Here is a 16,707-nt window from a genome sequence, read left to right as displayed (position 1 = left end):
AAGGAGATTTACGAGGCAGTTTTTTTTTCCTCAGAGAGTGGTTGGTGCTTGGAATGTGCTGCCAGGGAGGTGGTAGAAACCTATACGATAGCAATGTTTGAGAGGCATTTAGACAGATACATGAAAAGGAAGGGAACAGAGGGATATGGTCCATGTGCAGGAAGATGGGTTTAGTTCAGATTGGCATCATGCTTGGCACAGACATGGTGGGCCAAAACACCTTTTCCTGTGTTGTGCTCTTCGATGTTCTAGAAGCAGGAATTGGCCCTTCAAATCTGCTCTGCTATTTGTCAAGGTCGTGGCTGATCTTCTGCCGGAGTGCCATTTTCCAACAAAATCCCCAGATGCCTTGATTCACTTAATATATTGAAATCTATCTGCTTCTGTTGTGAATGAACACAACAACTGAGCTTCCGCAATGCTCTGGGGTAGGGAATTCAAAAGTTTCACCTTCCTCTAAGTGAAGAAATTTCTTTTCATTTCAGTTCTAAATAGCCTAACTCTTTGTGTACCCCGATCCGAGATGCCTCAGCCAGGGCAACCATCCTGTCTGCATTTAGCCTGTCAAGCCCTTTGAGAATTTTGTGGGTTTCAATGAAATCTCCTTTCATTCATGGAAGTTCTAGAGAATGCAGTTCCAATCTGCTCAATCTCTCCTCAAATGGCAAATCAACCATCTCTGGAACTAGTCTGATAACACTTGACTGTACTCTCTTGAAGGCAAGTACATTGTTTCTTAAATAAGGAGGTCAAAATTGTAATGAGTACTCCAGTTTCAGTCTCAAAGGTCCTGGACAATTGCAGTAAGACTTCCTTAGTCATGTATTCAAATCCTCTCATAATAAAGGCTAACGTACCATTTACCCTCTTAGTCACGTTACACTTGCATGTTTTTCCTAACTACTCTCACAGAGTGGTTTCAATGCAATTGATTCATTTTGAATATATTTTTGACCTAAACTGAATACAATAAAAACTGTTGCAAGAGAAACTGTCAAAAAAACATACACTTCTAAAAACAGATGCTTACTGATAGTCCAAAATAGCTTTGTTAGAAGCTTTGCCTTGAAAGCATAGGCAGCAGTAAATTATGAAGCTGGATAGCAACTGTAAACATCAGTGAGGCAGACTACAAGTGAGAAAGGACTTCAGGACAACAATGAAATGGGCATTCCTAATCAATAGAAAATAAAACCTAAATAGCACCTTACAGGCAGGTCTGCAAAAATCAAGAAAATCCAAGGAAAATTTGGAAGAGAAGGCCTCAGTCCCAGAATATCACACATTTACTATTCATCCAGTGCCCATTTTGGAGATAAAAGGAGATATGCAAATACAGAATACTAATGCAACTGTCTTTGGTGGTCTTATTTTATAAGTTTTGCTGTACAACGATCACTTGAAGTTGTCAGCAGGAGGCTTACAATGGCCATCATATTAGGTTTGCTAAACCTTGGCTGCAGGATGTGGGAGGTTGACATTGGCTAAACTGTTCCAGGTTCCTAAATTGGCACCATCTTCAATTAGGAACAGCGTCAAAGGACATCCAACACCATAAGGGTGTGGGAGGAATTTCTGAAAGAATTAGATGGAGTACAGCCTTTGAAAGAAAACCACAGATTCAGGAAGGACTGTCAGGGATTACAGTGACTTAGAAAGGGTTGAGGAGGAGGACCTTAAGGCATTGGTCTTGCCCATCACATATGATGCATTTGCCACCTGTGTGGTAAATACATCATACAATCACAGTACACGCTGTGTCTCAGGAGCATGTTCAGCTTGTGGTTAGGTTTGGAGGTGGAGGGAAAAGCTAATAGAAATGTGACAATGGAAATTCTGTAATTAGGAGAAGAGCCACCAACTTCTGCAGTCATGCATGAGAGTCCCTCGGTGTATATTGCTCTTGTGTTGCTATGGTGAGGGATATCTTGAAGCAGAGAGGAATTCAGCAAAAGAGTGGGGAAATCCAATTGGCATTATCCATTTTGGAACAAACAACATTGATAGAGTAATCAAAGCAGCTAAAGCTCCTGGTTCAAGTTAATTGCACTTCATAGTTTGAAAGAATTTAAGGAATTGATAGCGGAAGCAGTATTAAGCATATTTATTGGTTAGAAGTCATAGAACAAGAGAATTGCAGGACAGCTAATATTATACCTATATTTAAAAGGGAAAATTGAACATATCATGGGAACGATTAGCTTAACAATGAAAAAACTTGAATTTCAGAAAAAAAATTGCCTGATCAGCCTCATCGATGAGATGAGGTTAATGAAGTAGGTGTATTATATCTGGAATTCTCAAAGGCCTTTGAAAACCTGCTGCATAATAGACAAAGAAATAAGACACTGAAAGAGCAGCAGAATGAATAGCTAGCTGGCAGTGAGTAGAGATAAAGGGGAATAATTTATTGTGGCCGAGTGTGCAAAATGGGATCTCACAAGGATTACCGCTGTTCACAATATCAACTTTGGAATCTAAAATACATTTTTAAAAAACTTGCATACAATGCAAATTGGGGAGGAAGGTCAAAACTGAAGAAGACTGCAGTACCTTAGATGTATTCTTGGTAATGATGGCAAGTAGTGGTCCAGAATCAGTACAATCACAACTTAAAAAGAATGCAACTTGAGAAAATAATTGATTTTCCTGTACAACGATGTATGAAATGTGCAAAATGCAATCGACGCCTTCCTTCCTTCTGTGCTTATGTTCTACACTACTGTACTTTCTGATGAATCACCTCTGGCCCCATTGTCTTATTCAGACACTTCAATTTTTAATGTCCTGTCAGCATCAATGTCTATTCTCTACACTTTCAACGCCTGCATGAACTTCACACAATTTTCAGCAACAGAATTCTTTTACTTTAATCTTCTGCCTCATTCTTTCTTGTCCTTATGAATTTTGCTCTGCCTTAAAACTTAAGTTATTGCATATCTTTCAGAAAGCTTTCATTGCTATGATAGCCACTGTTTACCAATTTTTACTTTTTCTTGTAGATTGTTCATATATTTTTAATTTAGTCATGTGTATTTTCATTTCCCCTTTAGATGGGGACATTGAAGAACAAAATAAAATAAAGTTACTGAAATCAGTGAAAGTATTAGTAAAAACAGAGGAAAGAAGAAAGCCAGATAGTCCCATCTGTTCTTCTTAGTTAATGCAAAATTAATCAGCTCAGCAGAAGGGGTTGGTAAATGACAAGAATTATTGGATAATGGAGATAAACTTAAAAACAAAAGGGAGTCTGATTTATTCCAGCAAGTCAAGCCTCTGATCTTTGCTGCAGATTGGTACATTGTGAATGTCAGGATAAAATGTTGGCAAAACTAATTTGACATTGATTTTTAAGAGGGGAAAGTCAAGTTGCATCTGCAAGTTCCAATTTATTCTTTCAAGGAAGAGAACTTGTAGTATAATAAAAAAAATACTAACAGGCCAAAAGGGTTAATGGTTGTAAGTAAATATTTTAGTCAAATTGCAGGACTGCTTTATTTGGCAAGCATGAAACATACCACGAAGGCAAAACGTCCTAACAGCAATTTACTTCCAGGCTAAAGATCAAGATGGAAAGTGGCCTCTCTAGATTGGTAGGCCAACAGGGAAAAATGATTTTGTGCCTAAGACAGATCTCAGACTAAAATGTTTAATTAGATCAGCATGGGACTTTCTCCAAATATACTTAAAATGCAACTTCATTTTATAAAACAGGAGTGAGATAATTTAATTTATTGATTTATATCTAGATCTACTCAATAATGGTAAAATATTTACAGTAGTCTAAATATTATTCAGTAATGATTGAAATAAAGAATAAACAATGATTTGTGTTGCTGAGTGCATTATTGAATTCAAACAATTTGAATTTTCTCTAAGAAATTTGATCTTTTTTGAAAAAAATCTGTTTTATTGTCAGTAAGTTAGCTTTAACATACCCAAAGGAGTTAAACAAATTGAAGTCTATCTTAAGATTTTTTTTAGTGCAATGAATGATGAGGAAAGTTTCTAAATTTTGGCAGTTGGTTGGCTTTCAGGCTGAGTTTTGCAGAGTGCTCATTTTGTGGGAAATGTTTTCAACTGGATAAGTCATTACATAATGCACATTAATCCAGAGATAGGGGAGGGGTGGGAATAGTAGAAAAGTGCAATAGCAAGTTATAAGGAAGTGGCTGTATTTTCAATTCTTTGTCAAGTTCTAGAACTACAAATTCATTAAGTGACAGTAAGAACGTAAGAAATTGTCATTCAGCCCCTTGAGTCAACTCTGCCATTTAATAAGATCATGGTTAATCCTCTATCCCAGCACCACTTTGCTGCACTAATTCCATATTCCTTGATCCTCTTTACCTAAATGTAAACTACCAGTCTTTGTGAACCTTTCAGCTTCACCTGATAACTTGATTCATCATGGACGGTAGGCATTTTTTCTGCAGGCCACTCTCACACAAACAGACTTCACAAATGCTGTGCAGATTTGCTTTGTTACTTATACCTGACAGCTTGATCAGATCCCAGACTGGAAAATGGCACTCAGTACCTGCCTCAGGTAGAACTTTGTTAAATATTTACATGTGCTGATTCTTCCTCAGGACTTCCCTTGTTCCCCATTTCAGGACAATGGGCGCTTTGTGATCTTGACCCTCGAGTAACACCTACCCTCCACTGATCTTTCGGTGATCCTATTCTTCTGCCCATATAAATATTTAACTTATTATTTCAAAAATCACTTGTTTCTGTAAACTACCTTAGACTTGTCTTCCATCAGACATTAGTGAGGTCAATTTTCAATATCTTTAGCTAGAATGGGTTTGTAGTCATGCTACCCCATTAACAACGATTGTGTAGACAAATCCATTTCAAGATCTTGCCCTTCTGGTGGTAGACCCATTTATATTGAACTTTGTGAACTTTGAGTTTTGGAGGGAAAGGATCATGTGTGTAGTTAAGTAATTCCATGAGTTCATTGAAAAGGAGAGACATGAAAATAATGGTTTAAATCATTTTGTGATCTTGGAAGATCTGAGCTTCACCAAGGTCATAGAAATAATCTCGGCTGCTGCCACCATGCAAAACCCTTCCTCCACCACTCACCCAATTGCCTCCCTTAATCTGCAATTAGGTGGTGGCTGTCTCAGCCTAATCTACATGCCTCAGTTGGGACAGATGTAGCCAAAAGAGTAATTTGAAAGAGAATTTACCAAGGAAATGGGAAATCCTGTAAACTGTATCTTACCAATTCTGAATAAAGCTCATTTGCTTTTGCTTTGAGGCTATCTCGAAGTTAAAAAAAATGAAGAGAAAGTTCCAGACATAATGCTATAGTTAACAAATGGGAAAGCAATTCAAAAGCCCTTTGGCTGCACATCCTCCCTTTCTAGTCTTTGTGGAACTATGGTATTTTAAATATGAAGACTTTCAAGATATGGCAAAATCAGTATTACTGTGGCATTCATGGAAAACAGAAACTTCCCAAAGGTTAATTTTAAAACTCTGACATGCAGCTGTGGCTTAAAATATGTAAAGAAATTCTTCAGAATATTTCTGAGTTAGACCATAATTTGGGAGATTTGAAGAAGGGAATAACAAAATCTCATTTCATAAAGACCAGTGAGTTTTTGTGTGGCTTCATGCATTGTTTGGACAGTAAAGGTGTGTGTGTGTGTGTGTGTGTGTGTGTGTGTTGGGGGTGGTGGATGGGGAGAATGTGCATTCATCTAACAGAGATCGACATCCTGCTTCCCTCACGCTTAATTCCAGATAACTTTCTCAGCTGTACTGTGTCTCAGTGTTCCTTAAAACCATCCTTGTTACTTTTATATGTTATTCAAACTGTTGCACATTCATGAAGAATGTTATCATAATTTCTTCTTTCAGTTATGTTGAGATGATGAGCAATTTTTTTGAGTGGTACTTAGTTACACAGCATGTTTTAAATTTTGTTTGCATATTTGCCAGTGGATAAACTATCCTGATTTGGAGCTGGGCCTCCGAACATGCACATACACAAACATCACCTGCATACTGCAGCTCGATGTCTGAATCTGCAGAGATCTTGCATCTGGGGTGGAAGTGACATAGTCCTGTAGATTAGCTCCATTCCAGCTTGTTGGAGGTGAGGTGAAGATTGAGGAAAATAGTTGGACAATGACGCAGCCTTGTTTGCTGCCAGTCTGCACTAAGATTAGATTTATTGTTGTCTCATTGGTTAAGATGATGACTTGTGTGCAATCATGTAGAAGACAAGATGGAGACAAGTTTCTGTGGGAAGCTAAATTTGATAACACTCTACAGTCCCTTTCAATAAACTGAGTCAAAGGCTTTAGGGGAGGAAGAGGATTCAATAAATGCAATGTATAGTGGTTGAGGCTGGTTCCTGCATTTCTCTTGGAGTTGTTGTTTGGTGAAGATCATGTCCACGTTGCCTCTGGATGGAAGGTTTGTTCACTTCCAGATCAACATCCCAGCTTTGAGGGCCTAATACACTATTACACTTAGTTAACTCTGATGGGTAGGCCACATAGTTCACCATAGCCCATGTAGTAAATTCTAAAGTTTCATCAACCTCTGAATAAGAAACTGCTTCTCATCTCAGTCTTGAATGGTTGATTGCTTATTTTGAGATTGTGACCCCTGGCTCTAAACACTTCAGCCAGGGTAACATCTACCCAACATCTACTCTGTAAAGCCCTGTAAAATTTTTTTGTAATATTTAGTTCTTCTAAACTTAGGCGAGTATAGGCCTGGTCTACTTATTCTCTCCTTGTACACAATCCCCTATCCTCCACCCCTCCCCCCCACCCCGTGAACCTTCACTGCACTCCCTCTATTGAAAGTATATCTTTTTGTAGGCAAGTTGATCAGATCTGAACACTATATTCCAGATGTGGTCTCATCCAGGCTTTACATAATTGAAACAATACGTCTATATAATTGAAACACGATAACCCTACTCTTATGCTATAATCCTCCTGCAATAAAGACTACGTTATCATTTGCCTTCCTACTTGCCTGCTGATCATGCTTATTAATTATCATTGATTTGTGTACAAGGACACCCAGTCCCCCTGAAAACCAACACTTTTCAGTCTCTCACCATTTACAAAATACTCCACCTTCCTATTTTTTTCTACCAGGGCAGATGACCTCACGTTTTTCTGCTTTATATTCCAGCTGTCATGTCCAGGGCTGTCTTCTTAACATATTGCTATACACTGAAGATTATATTCTCTTTTTTCTCTCTTCCTCCTTTCTTAAATAGTGGGATTATGTTTGCTCCCTTCCAATCTGTGTGGGAACCATTCTAGAACCAATGGAATTTTGGAAGATGACACCAGTGTATCCATTATCTTCATAGCCACATCCTTCAAAATCCCAGGTTGCAGGTCAGCAGGTCCTGGGGATTTATTGTCTTTCAGTCCCATTAATTTATCCAATTCCACATAGTGATATAGCAATACAACACGGATACAGGCCCTTCGGCCCAACAAGTCCATGCCGACCACAGTGCCCACCCAGCTAGTCCCAATTTCCTGTGTTTGGCCCATATCCTTCTAAGCCCCGCCCCTCCATGTACCTATCCAAGTGCTTCGTAAATGATACTATCGTACCTGCCTCAACCACTCCCTCCTCCAAGTGCGGCCTCACCAGCGACTTATACAACTGCAATGTAATATCCCAACTCCTACACACAATGTTCTGACTGATGAAGGCCAGTCTGCTAAATGCCTTTTTCACTACCCTGTCTATCTGTGATGCTGCTTTCAACGAACTATGCACTTGTACTCCTAGGTCCTTCTGTTTCATTACTCTCCCTAGTGCCCTACTATTTACAGTACAAGTCCTACACTGGTTTGACTTTCCAAAATGCATCACTTCACACTTATCTATATTGAAATCCATTTGCCACTCTTCAGTTCACTTCCCTGACTGATCAAAATCCCCCTGGAATCTACGATAACCTTCTTCACTATCAACAACACCTAATTTTGTGTCATCCACAAACTTACTGACCATCCCTTGTGCATTCGCATCCAAATCATTTATACAAACAACGAATTACAAGCATCCCAACACCAACCCCTGTGGCACACCACTAGTCACCAGCCTCCATTCCGAAAAACAACCTTCAACCACTACCCTCTGCTTCCTACCTCCAAGCCAATTTTGAATCCACCTAACTAGCTTTCCCTGGATTTCATGGGACTATACCTTCCAGACCAACCTACCAGGTGGGACCTTGTTGAAGGCCTTGCTAAAGTCCAAATGGACAACATCCACTGCCCTACCCTCATCCACCTTTTTTGTTACCTCTTCAAGAAAAGCTCTAAAAGGTTCGTCAATCACACCTTTCCACACACAAAGTCATGCTGACTCCTCCTTATCAGACTTTGTTGATCCAAATGCTGGTAGATCCTGTCCCTCAGAATTCCCTCCAGTAACTTCCCCACTACTGATGTCAGGCTGACTGGCCTGTAGTTCCCTGGTTTGTCCTTTCTACCCTTTAGAAATGGAACAACATTAGCCACCTTCCAGTCTTTGGGAACTTCACCAGTGGCTAACTATGAAGCTAATATCTCCACAAAGGCCTCCGCAATTTCTTCTCTCGCCTCCTACAAAGTCCGAGGATGCACTTGGTCAGGTCCTGCGGATTTATCCACCTTAATGTGCTGTAAGGCTGCAAATTCCTCCTCCCTGGTAATGTGAATTTCCTCCAATCATCTCCACTAGTTTCCTTTATCTCTTGAGCAACCATGATTTTCTCCTCAGTAAAAACTGAGGAGAAATATTCATTAAAAATCCCACCCATCTCCCGTGGCTCGAGACAGGTGGCCCTGCTGATCTCTAAGGGGACCTACTTTCTCCTAGCCACCCTTTTACTCTTAATATAGCTATAGAACCTGTTGGGATTTTCCTTAACCTTACCTCCCAGATCCAGCTCATACCCTCTCTTTGCCCTCCTGATTTCCTTCTTAAGAGTATTATTAATCTTTTAATAATCATCAAGGGATTCACTCATCCCCAATGTCCTAAACCCAATGTATGCTTCCTTCTTTTTCTTGACCAAAGCCTCACTCAATATCCCTTGTGAACCAAGGTTCCCTAAATTTGCCAAGTTTACCCTTCACCTTAACAGGAACATGCTGTCCCTGGACTCTTGATATCACACTCTACATGGGAGTCTCCCACTTACTATTCATTCCTTTCCTTCAAATAGGCTCACCCAATCGTCCTCTGCTAGATCCTGCCTAATTCCCCCAAAATTAGCCTTGCTCCAGTTTAGGACGCTAACCTGTGGACCTGTCTTATCCTTTTCCATCACTATTTTAAAACTAATAGAATTATGGTCACCAGAACCAAAGTGCTCCCTGACTGCCACTTCCATTACTTGTCCTCCCTCATTCCCTAAGAGGAGGTCCAGTATTGCATCCTCCTGAGTAGGGTCCTCTATATATTGACTCAGGAAACTATCCTGGACACATTTCACAAATTCCACCCCTTCTTGGCCCTTATCACTCTGGGTAGTCCAGTCAATAGGGGGGAAGTTAAAATCTCCCATTATTGCAAGCCTATTATTCCTACAACTATGAGCAATTTCTCTACACACCTGCTCCTCAAATTCCCACTGACTACTGGGGGGTAGGGGGTCTATAATACAGCCCCACTAGAGTGACTCTCCCCTTCTTGTTTCTAAGTTCTACTATCTCACACATTTTCACTAATGCTAATTTCTTTCTGCTCTTTTCTTTCTCACCCTTGACCTGTAATTCTTAATTCTTTCCAGGTTTTTAGTGTTTTATTCAGTGACACAAAATATTTCTTTTAATTTCTCTGCCATATCCTTATCCCCCAATATAATTTTTCCTGTGTCAGTCTGCAAGGAACCCAAAGCAACTTTTACTCATCTTTTCCTTTTTGCCTGGCCATAGAAACTGGCAGAGAGATTTGCTAGATCAATTTGGGAGGGTTTAAACTAGTCTGGTGGGGCCTTGGGACCAAAAGTTATAGTATAGTAGATGAGAAAGTTGAGGCAAATGTAGAAGTCAAAGCGAGCAAATCCAGTACAGGGAGCAAGGAAGGTCTGATAGACTAAACTGCATTTATTTTAATGCAGGAAGCCTGACAGGTAAAGCAGATGATCTCAGAACCTGGATAGGCACGTGGGATTGTGATACTATAGCTATTACAGAAACATGGTTGAGGGATGAGCAAGATTGGTAGCTTTATGTTCTAGAGTACAGATGTTTCAGGCATGATCGAGGTGAAGGTAAGAGATGAGGGGGAGTTGTATTTTTGATTAGGAAGAACATCACAGTAGTACTTAGGGTATTTCTGGGGGATCATCCTGTGAAGCTATGTGGGTAGCATTGAGGAATAAGAAGGAGGTGATCACCTTGATGGGATTGCCCTGTAGGCCTCCCCAGTAGTTGGCGGGAATTAGAGGAGCAAATATGTATGGAGATCGCAGATACAGTAGCTGTGAGAATAATAGGATTGTACTAGTGGGTAATCTTAACCACCCTAATATTGACTAGAATTTCCATAGTGCTATGGGATTGGATGAGGCAGAATTTGTTAAGTGTGTCCAGGGAAGTTTTCTCAATCAGTATGTAGATGGCCCAAATAGGGAAGGGGGGTGGGGGGAACACTCAAACTCCTATTGGGAAATGAGGCCGGGGAAGTGGATGAAGGGGGAGCACTTTGGGACCAGTGATCGTAATTCCGTTAGATTTAAAACTGTTATGGAAAAAGATAGGAGTGGTTCACAAGTTAAAGTCCCAAATTGAAGCAAGGCTAGCTTTGATCGCATTAGACAGGAATTTGCAAAGATTGATTGGGAGAGGCTGTTAGCAGGTAAAGGGACATCTGGCAAGTGGCAGGCTTTGACAAATGAGATAGGAAGAGGTCAGGACCAACATCTTCCTATTAAGAGTGAAGGTCAAAGCTGGCAGGATTAGGGAATCCTGGTTGACGAGGGATATTGAGGTTCTGGTCAGGGAAAAAAGGAGGCAGTTGTCAGATGTAGGCAGCTAGGATCAAGCAAATCCCTTGAGGAGTATGGATACACTTAAATGGGAAATCAGGAGGGCTAAAAGAGGACATGAGATAGCTTTGGCAGACAAGGTAAAGGAGAATCCTAAGAGATTCTATAACTATATTAAGAGCAAAAGGGTAAATAGAGAGAGAATAGGTTCCCTTAAGGATTGATATAGTCATCTGTGTGGAGCCACGAGAGATGGGTGAGGTTTTAAATGAAAACTTCTGGTCTGTATTTTTTTACATTCATTCAAGAGATGTGGGCTTTGCAGGCAGAGCCGGCATTTAGCTGCCCATCCCTGATTGCCCTTAAGAAGTTGGTGGTGAGCTGCCTTTTTGAATCACTAACACAAAATGCTGGAGAACTCAGCAGGTCAGGCAGCATCTATGGAGAGAAATGAACAATTTTGGGCCGAGACGTCGACTGTGCATTTCCCTTCATAGATGCCACCTGACCTGCTGAGTTCCTCCAGCATTTTGGGTTCTTTGCTCAGATTCCAGCATCTGCAGTCTCTCTTCTGTCTTCTTGAATCACTGCAGTCTTTGAGGTATACCCACAACGCTGACAATGCTGTTAGGGAGAGAGTTCCAGGATTTTGACCCAGATTAGTGAAGACGAGATCAAGTAGGATTTTCCCTCTTATTGGTTCCTCACCACCCTGCCACAGACCCATGCAAAAGGTCATGGAAGTAAGGGAATTCAGGGAAGAGAACAGTGATGTCCTGAAATATATCCACATTACAGAAGAGGAGGTGCTGGTGGTCTTAAGGAGCATAAAGGTGGATATATCTCCAGGGCCTGACCAAATGTATCCTAGGACATTGTGGGAAACCAGAGAAGAAATTGCTGGGGCCCTGGCAGAGGTATTTGCATCATTGTTACCCATGGGTGAGATACCGAAAGACTGGAGTGTGGCTAATGTTGTGCCTTTATTTAAGAAGGGCTGCAAGGACAAGCCAGGGACCTGCAGGCCAGTGAGCCTAATATCAGTGGTGGGAAAATTAGTGGAGGTGATTTGAGAGACAGGATCTACCTGTATTTGGAAAGCCAAGGACTGATTACTGATAGTCAGGGAAATTTGTGAATGGGAAATTGTGTCTTGCAAATTTGATTGAGTTTTTTTGAAGAGGTGATGAAGAGGATCAACTAGGGCAGGGCAGTAGATGTCTACATGGATTTTAGCTAGGCCTTTGATAAGGTGCCAAATAGTGGACTGGTCAAGAAGGTTAGATCACATGGGATCCAGGGTGAGCTAGCCAAATGGATACAAAATTGGCTTGGTGAAAGCAGTCAGAGGGTTGTAATGGAGAGTTGTTTCTCAGATTGGAGACCTGTGACCAGCAGTGTGCCACAGGGATCCATGCTGGCTCCACTGTTGTTGTCATCTGTGTTAATGATTTGGATGAGAATGTAGGTGGCGTGTTTAGTAGGTTTGTAGATGACACCAAAATTGGTGGTTAGTGGACAGTGAAGAAGGTTTTCTAAGATTACTACAGGACCTAGATCATCTGGGGAAGTGGGCGAAGAAATGACAGATGAAATTTAAGTCAGACATGTGTGATGTGTTGTATTTTGGGAAGTCAAAACAGAGCAGGACTTGCACAGTAAATGGCAGGGCCCTGGACAGTGTTGTAGAACAAAGAGACCCAGGGATACAGGTACATAGTTCCCTGAAAGTGGTGACACAGCTAGACAGGGTGGTGAAGAAGGCATTTGGCACACTTGCCTTCATTGGTCAGGGCACTGAGTACAAGAGAAACAAAGGACTGCAGGTGCTGGAATCTAGATGAAAAACACGATGATGCTGGAGGAACTCAGCAGGCCAAGCAGCATCCATGAAGAAAAGCAGGCGGTCAGCGTTTCGGGTCAGGACTGAAGATAGGAAAAGGGGACGCCCAATATATAGGAGGGAAAAGCAGAGCAGTGATAGGTGGACAAAAGAGGGGAGGCAGGGTGGGCACAAGGTGGTGATAGGTAGATGCAGGTAAGAGATAGTGGTAACTGGTGACTCTCCAATCCAGAAAAGCCTTACACTTGATCGGTTCCTAGGTCACCTGATCATTCAACCAGCCCATTTATTTGTGGTAGAGAAACTGATGGTCTTTTCAGAAGTGCTAATTATGGTGGACTTCAGGACCATGGACACACAGTGACTCCTGGTGTGAGGTACTATCTAAGAAAAACTATCTTTGCAGGGTTCTTGAGAGCTTCAGCATTGATTTTTCTGTGGCAAAGTTCCTGTTGTCACTCTTGTTTTGGAACCGGGTCAATGCTAACATAGTGGATTAGGTGGTGATCAGTCAAATAGCCATCAAGCGGCACGGTAGCGTAGCGGTTAGCGTGATGCTATTACAGCGCCAGCGATCAGGGTTCGATTCCCATCACTGTCTGTAAGGAGTTTGTACGTTCTCCCGTGTCTGCGTGGGTTTCCTCCGGGTACTCCAGTTTCCTCCCACATTACAAAGACGTACAGGTAGGTTAATTTGGGTTTAAAATGGGTGGCGCAGACTCATTGGGCCAGAAGGGCCTGTTACCACGCTGTAAATAAAAAAAAGACCATTCTTCTAAAATTAGAGATTCTGCAGTGCATCTCAGGCTACAACTCTATGCATATGTAATGGACACCATATTGGAACCAATTTGGCACTTGTAGATGCACTTACATGTAGCCAAAATCTGCAGTCTAAATTTCGATTGTTTGTGAACGAAAATATCCTCCAAAATGAACTACAGAATGTCTAACTTTACAACACTAATATAGTCAAATCTGCACCAGAAGAAGCATTTAATTCTTGATGAATCAACTTTGAATAAAAAACACCAGCATTTCCATCTCAGCATGCTATGAGGAACCACAGGAGCTACTTTTAAATTTTAAAACTGATGAGGAACTGAAGAATTTTCAAAAGGGGTCATCTTTACAGGGTACAAACAAAACTAACTCAGGGAACAATGTGCTCTTCTGATTTCTCCACAAAGTTTCTATGGCATGACCATCCCCAGAATTTCTAAGTCAATAATTATATGTTCAGCCAATACTAGAATAAGAACTTTTCAGGTTTCTCTCCCTCCCTGCTCCTTATTCTCTCTCACAAGTGCCCACAAATTCCCATTTGATTTTTTTTGCCATTAATCTACACTAAGGGGGCGTCATAGAACCCATTTAACCTATCAGCACATCTTTGGGATATGGGAGGAAACTGGAGGAAACAGAGCCATGGAGAGCATGTGAAAACTCCACATAACACCCGAAGTCAGGTTCAAAGCCAGATCTTTGGAGTTGTGAAGCAGTAGCACAAACTGCTGTGCCACCTTGCTGCCCTAAATGGACATATTGTGGAGTGTTTTGACTCAAATGGTATTATATCAAGGCAGTTGGATCTAACAGATATCGTAGGGGTGATTTGTGTGCAAATAAAAGAAGTGTTTGTGGGCAAACCTTGTGGGTATATTGCATACTGTAGATCTGTCATTGAATAGTGAGACCTTGGGGTACAAGTACATAGTTTCTTGAAAATGGCGACACAGGTAGACAGAGTATTGAAGGAAGTGTATGGCACACTTGCCTTCATCAGCTGAGCCATTGAGTATAGGAGTTGGGACGTCATATTACAGTTTTACTGATTATTGGTTAGGTGGCACGGAGTATTGCGTACAATTCTGGTCGCCATGCTGTAGAAAGGATGTGATTAAGCTAGAGAGGGTGCAGAATAGATTCACAAGAATTTTGCCTGGACTGGAGGGATTGAGTTATAAGGAGAGGTTGGATAGGCTGTAACTATTTTTCCTGGAGTGCAAGAGACTGAGGGATGACCTTATAGAGTTGTATAAAGTCATGAGGGGCATAGAAAAGGTGTATGCACCACAGTCTTTTTTCCAAGGTAGGGGAGTCTAAAACTAGAGGACACAGGTTTAAGGTAAGAGAAGAATGATTTAAAAGGGACCCGAGGGGCAGCTTTTTCACACAGAGGGTAGTGGATATAGGGAACTAGATGCCAGAGAAGGTGGTAGAGGTAGGTACAATTATAACATTTGACACCAATTTGGACAGGTACATGGATAGAAAAGGTTTAGAGGGATACAGGCCAAACACAGGCAAATTGGACTAGTTCAGGTAGGCACCTTGTCAGCATGGACATGTTGGACCAAAGGGCTTTTTTCCGTGCTGTACAACTTTATGAAGCTATGAGCCCTGGGGGCCATGTTGCCTGCCTCGTGCCAGGGTCAAGGACATCTCTTTGGGCTGGAGGGGAACTTGGAGGGGAAAGATCCAATTGCTGTGATCCATATGGGAACCAATTACATTGATAGGACAGAGAAATATGTTCTGCTGAAATGATATGAGCAGCTAGGATCCAAATTAAAAGCAGAACCTCAAAGGACTACTACCTGAGCCACATGCAAAATTGGCAAGGAGTAAATAAGATCTGAAAATTGAATGTATAGCAAGAGAAATGGATTTCAATTTATGAGGCACTGACAGCAGTCTAGGGGAAAGATGGAACTATTCTGTAGGGAGAGGTTTCACTTGAATCGAGCTGGGTCCAGTGACACAGCAAATCAAATAACTATCTCACAGACCACTCATCTGCCTGCCTCATCAAGCACCACCTGAATTTTCTGTGGTCTGCAGGTCCAACATTGGTCTCATCGGTCACTTCAGAATCCACCAAATTAGAATGGAAGCAAGTCATCCTTGATCTCAAGAGAAGAGGAAGAGGGAGCTAATAATGCCAGAGGATGGATGGAAACCTGGGGTGCAGGAAGGGGGATTGAACTTGAATTTGGGCAGTCAGACAAAGCAAGCAATATTGGTTTGATTGGAACATAGAGTGAATTGATAAACTTCTCAATTGTGTTATGTGATATGCCTTTTTATGTAGTTTCAGTAAATGTGCCAAAGTATAGAATTGAAATAAAACCTTATCTCTCGGCATTTCACCCCACAGAATAATAACGGAATCCCTTTTCACACATTTTGGGACTCACAGCGTCACCTGAAGTAGGCGGAAAGTGTGACAGTGTAGCTGCAGAACGTGATAAAATTACAGAGATATCAAAGAGAAAATCATGTTGACTTTCCTCAGATTCATTTAAAGTAACAAAAAAAACCCCAGTACTGGTGTTAGTGCAGAGCAGAACACATTTTAATGCTCAAGCAAGTCTTTATTTTCATCAGTTTTGACAAACTGCATTCGCATAAAGGAGAGAATTCCCAGAGCCTTGCTGCAGGAATTTTAGGTCAGGAGGTGTCACAGTTCTGCAACTGCACACTTTGGCAAGTCCATTCACTTTTAGTCAGCGAGGAACCAACTTTTTTCTCAAATCACAAAATAGTTTGTCATGTTTACTTCCCACGTCAATGCTAATTCAAGTTGTAAAATAGAGGAGAGCATATTTTTTCTTCTGTATCATTAATGGCAAGATTATTCCTTTAGAAATATGACCATCAACAATGTCAGAATTCTCTAGAGCTTCTGATTATGGCTCAAACCATAATACAGCTGAAATAATAACGTGCAAATAATTTTTAAAGTTGAAATCAATATTCTTGTAATATACACTGAATTTCATCAATTCAAAACACTTCCTGAGCCACATGCATTTCTAATCACAGTCCCCTGATATTCTACACCATTATTGGCATTGAACACTGCACTAACAATGTC

At 41.1% G+C, this 16,707-nt stretch overlaps 1 protein-coding gene across 4 annotated transcripts in view; it reads left to right on the top strand.

Moving 5' to 3' along the window:
* LOC127569267 (A disintegrin and metalloproteinase with thrombospondin motifs 2-like) overlaps nucleotides 1–16,707 on the top strand; it is a 210,057-nt gene that overhangs the window by 87,778 nt on the left and 105,572 nt on the right. The window lies entirely within an intron of this gene.

This window comes from Pristis pectinata, chromosome 4, assembly GCF_009764475.1.
Source record: "Pristis pectinata isolate sPriPec2 chromosome 4, sPriPec2.1.pri, whole genome shotgun sequence".
NCBI lineage: Eukaryota > Metazoa > Chordata > Chondrichthyes > Rhinopristiformes > Pristidae > Pristis > Pristis pectinata.
Note: the sequence above shows the minus strand (reverse complement) of the source record. Positions and strands in the feature narration are given on the sequence as shown.